The 4,676-nt window shown below is 49.6% G+C and overlaps 1 long non-coding RNA gene across 1 annotated transcript; it reads left to right on the top strand.

The window, feature by feature from the left end:
* Positions 1-662: 662 nt before the first annotated feature.
* On the top strand, positions 663-3,827 carry LOC132222278 (uncharacterized). Its single transcript, XR_009450169.1, has 3 exons — positions 663-767; positions 2,193-2,341; positions 3,663-3,827. It is a non-coding gene; the product is annotated as an uncharacterized LOC132222278 (long non-coding RNA).
* Positions 3,828-4,676: the final 849 nt, after the last annotated feature.

Raw genomic sequence — 4,676 nt, 5'->3', positions numbered from 1 at the left:
ACACCCCCTACTGGGGATCAAGCCTGCAACCTGGGCATGTGCCCTTGACCGGAATCGAACCCAGGACCCTTCAGTCCACAGGCCGATGCTCTATCCACTGAGCCAAACCGGCTCGGGCCACTTTGAGTTTTAATAGGAGGCTGATCACAACCCCCCTCCCCCTCCTCCCCCAACACACACAGGAGCAGCAAGTAAGGGGGAGGGAAGACCTAAACTGGGCCCTGGCTGCTGGCCTTGTTCTCTGTTTTCTCCTCCATCTGTTAGTTGGGAAGCGACCATTCCAAAGCTGTCCTCTTTCTGCCGTTCATCCTCTATTTGTGGTTTTGGATCTTGGTCCTCCTCAAAGCCACCTACGTTGAGTTTCTGCCCCAACCAGATCTCCGCTGAGTCTTGCCGCCATAACGCATTTCAGATGCACTGTTAGTCCCCAGGTGCAGAGACCAGGACAGAGGAGTGGGGTGTTGGATCGCTCTCAGGACGGGGAGCTTGAGGGCAGACAACCCTGGAAGCATGCATTTAGAATTGATGTTTGGGATTCCAGACTAGGGAGCTGACACCTGGTGAGATGAAATGGTTTGCCAAAGATCTGGCTCCTTTGTAGGAGAGAAGACTATAAAACTCAGGTCATCGAACTCTGGCCCTCTGGTTGCTCTCTTAGCAGGGAGCTCTGCTGATGGGATGACTGCACAGCTCTGCTGGTTGCCCTGCAGCCCTGCCAGGCGCTGTTACCTCAAACTCTCTGCAGACATCCTGTGCTGGAACCAAAGGTCAGTGGGGGTGATGCTTGGGTGGAACAATGGAGGATGACCGGGCTAAGAAGGCCGTAGCAGGTTTGGCTCAGTGGATAGAGCATCGGCCTGCGGACTGAAGGGTCCTGGATTCGATTCCGGTCAATGGCACATGTCCAGGTAGCGGGCTTGATCCCCAGTAGGGGGTGTGCAGGAGGCAGCCGATCAGTGATTCTCTCTCATCATTGATGTTTCTATCTCTCTCTCCCTCTCCCTTCCTCTCTGAAATCAATAAAAAAAAATATTTTAAAAAACATTCATGAAAACCAAACAAAACAATGAAGGTTCATGCACACGAAGACCTCCTCCTGGGAAGTCAGGTTAAGAGTTTGTTGAAGATGGTGGTGAGGAACCTGCCCTTCCCTGCTGGATAGAGTGGGCTGGAGGGGCAAAGGGCGGCTCAGTCCCCTTTGTGTGGTCAAAATTCCCTCCGCCTGTGAACAAGAGGACATTGGGCTGCCCATGCATCACAACTGACCGAGATGTCAGTGGGAGCTCTTCCTGTCACGATGTTTCACTCTAGCGCCTTCATTTCTATTATTATACCAAGGGATTTGTTCCCAAAACATCAGCCAAACAGCAAAAGAGTCGCTGGCTCCATAGATCTCTTCCTCTTCCCTCTCCCCCTCCCCTGCAAGCTGGCTCCCCACTCAGGGTGCCGGCCTCGTGGATCTTGCTGAGGCCCACGCTCTGTGGGAAGAGTGGCAGGAGGGTTAGGGAGAGGGGAACTCCAGGTCGCATCTTGAGTCTGCCCAGAATCCTTGGCCTTTATGGTTCTGACCAAGCAGAAGTTTGGTTTAATTTCTGCTTTAATTTATTTAAAACCTGGGTCAATGTCCTTCTCTACTTAGTGCCGTAGTTTCTTCACCTCTGAAACGGGGAGAAACGTCTTTTTTTTTTTTTAATGTAAATCAAATTTTATTTATTTTTTCCCTTGCAATAAACATTAATATTTCAAGAAAAACGGTTTTAAATATAATAATATTACATGCAATGAACATTAATATTTCAAGAAAAAATATTTTTTTAAAAAATATATTTTATTGATTTTTTTACAGAGAGGAAGGGATAGGGATAGAGAGTTAGAAACATCGATAAGAGAGAAACATCGATCAGCTGCCTCCTGTGCACCACCTACTGGGGATTTGCCCACAACCAAGGTATATGCCCTTGACCAGAATCCAACCTGGGACCTTTCAGTCCGCAGGCCGATGTCTATCCACTGAGCCAAACCGGTTAGGGCAAGAAAAAATATTTTAAATAGAATAATATTATCAAAACGGTACTAACATAGTATAATGAGAAAAGTCTTGACGGTTTCCCTTTACTTGGGATGCTGAGACTTGGATTCTGGCCAGATGATTGGTGAGATTGAAACCACGCCCTTTCTTCTCTGTTTGCTAGAGTTCCCACCTGAAGAAGATGAGCACAGCTATGAGCGGTCCCCTTCTCCCACAAGGCCATCATTGCTCCCCAAACCAGGGGGCCAGCCAAAATCATGCTTTCATGGAAGGCCCAAGGACTACCTGAAATATCTTCAAAAACTAAAAACAGTGAGTTTTTTTTTCTTTTTAATCCTCCCAATAATTCACTTTGCTTGGCTTCTCTGACTGAAACCGGTACTGGTTAAGCAAAGTCAAGTGGAGCCTGAGTCAGGTGGGGGATGGGATGGGCAGAGACTGTGACCAAGGCATCTTGGGTGATCACTTCCTCCTGGGAATCCAGGCGGACAGTTGCTTGTACAGTTCCATTCATTTGTCACTTGGCATATGCTATCTTATATTTTAGGGATCAAAAGATGCCCTAGCCAGTTTGGCTCAGTGGATAGAGCGTCGGCCTGCGGACCAAAGGGTCCCGGGTTTGATTCCAACCTTGGTTGCAGGCTCCTCCCTGGCCCAGGCCCTGGTCGGGGCTTGTGCAGGAGGCAATCAATCAATGTGTTTCTCTCACATCGATATTTCCCTCTGTCTTTCCCTCTCTCTTCCACTCTCTCTGAAAAGCAATGGAAAAATATCCTCGGGTGAGGATTAAAAAAATAAAAGGATAGATAGCCCATCTATATTTCAAGAGAAAGAGCAGAGTGACACACAGTAGGCTTTCAATAAATAGTTGCCGATGATTAGAACCCTCGTTTCAGGTTTGTGAGTCTGTGAAAGAAACAGAACGGAGAACTGTTAGAACGTGAGGGGTCTTAACTTCCCAGGCCCACCTCCCCACAGACTCGGATGGCATAGGTGATAAGCTTTTGTCTTTAAAATGCGTAAAGACGTGTGGGCGGATGGAAGGCCTGCATCTTTCCCTGCCCGATTCTCTCTTTGCAACCTGCCCGGGCCACACAGTGAGGGGTGGCGGAGCTCGGGTTAGAACACCATCGGGTTCAAGGCTTCTCGCCTTTCTCCACATCGTGATTCCTCCGGCTGCACGAACAAAGGCAGCGATTGCCCAGCAGCCCTGTGAACCCTGAGACTGAGCTTCGGAGGAGGAGGTGATGGCTCCTGGTGCCCAGGAAGTAAGAGGCCGAGGCTGCATGCCTCTCGGGCCTCGTGACGCTGGGCAGGCATCAGCATTCACTTCCGGCGGCCTCCATACCCTCAGCCCCCCTGAGTGCAGCGGTGCTGAGAATGTGCCCACATATGCCAACCCCGTGCAGACGTCCTAAGACGAGGAAGTCAGACTCTCGGGCTCTAGAGCAGGACGGGCACAGCCAGGCTCCCCCTGCTGCCATGTTCCTTCCCACAGGGGAGACAACACAGGCTCACTGTGGGCCTGTGTTGGCAATGAGGCCTCCAGAATGACCTCGGGGGAGGCTGGTGCATATGTTGAGGGTGAGGAACGTAGTGGGATTAAAGGGTGCTTTCTTTTCTCTCGCCACAGGGAACTCCCTGCAAAGCGATGAGATGGTAGTGAGCACCGTTTCGTTCCCTTTCCACCAACTGTCTATTGTGACACTATGGAGCTAACTAGCAGAGCTGCTGAAATCACAGTTAAGGGAAAGGAACATTAAGACACATAAGCGAGGGGAGAGATGTGTGTGAAGTAAGGAAGGGAACAGAACAGCAAACAATAAGACAGACGGAAGCAAGATGTCTGTTCCGGGTGGCAAGAGGCAGGGCAGTCATTTGCGTGGCAACTAAGACTCAGGGGTCAGGGCCGCGCTCCACAGAGAAGACAGCGGGCACAGCCTGTGATGCCATGGAGCTTCTCTCACCTCCATGGGCCCCATCTCATTGCCACCCTAGCAGGAGAGGCTGACATTGGACTTGAGGGGCTAAACATGTGGCTGACAAGCTTGGAAGTTCTGATTCTTTTAAATATATTTTTATTATTGATTTCAGAGAAGAAGGGAGAGGGAGAGAGAGGGAAAGATAGAAACATTGATGATGAGGAGAGAATCATGAATTGGCTGCCTCCTGCACACCTCCTCCTGGGGATCGAGCCCACAACCCAGGCATGTGCCCTGACCAGGAATTGAACTGGTGACCTCCTGGTTCCTAGGTCAACGCTCAACCACTGAGCCACACCAGCCTGGCTGATCTACTAGGTAGTCTTCTCTTGTTGAAGTGAATGAATCCAAACTTCTAAGCTCTCAAGCCACATGCTTAGCTCCTAAAGTCAAATGAAGGTTAGTCCCTTGAAAAAACAGACTCTTTGCCTAATGACAAGAAAGTAATAACTTTAAAAGCTTTCTCTTTTATGTTATGCCAAAGTTTAGGTTAATTGATTAGGCTAGATCCAGCCTGGGCTCCTGGCCCCCAAACACGTCAGAGCAAAACTGGGACAGAGAGCAAGACAGGAGCCTTCATCTTATGGGGGATGTGGAATAAAGAAGCAGTGGGCAGGTTTTGGGAGAGCGCCCCAATTTTGTACTATGGAGCTCTCAATATGTGC

The sequence above is a fragment of the Myotis daubentonii genome, chromosome 19 (genome assembly GCF_963259705.1).
Source record: "Myotis daubentonii chromosome 19, mMyoDau2.1, whole genome shotgun sequence".
Lineage (NCBI taxonomy): Eukaryota > Metazoa > Chordata > Mammalia > Chiroptera > Vespertilionidae > Myotis > Myotis daubentonii.
This window is presented reverse-complemented; position numbering and strand designations above follow the sequence as displayed.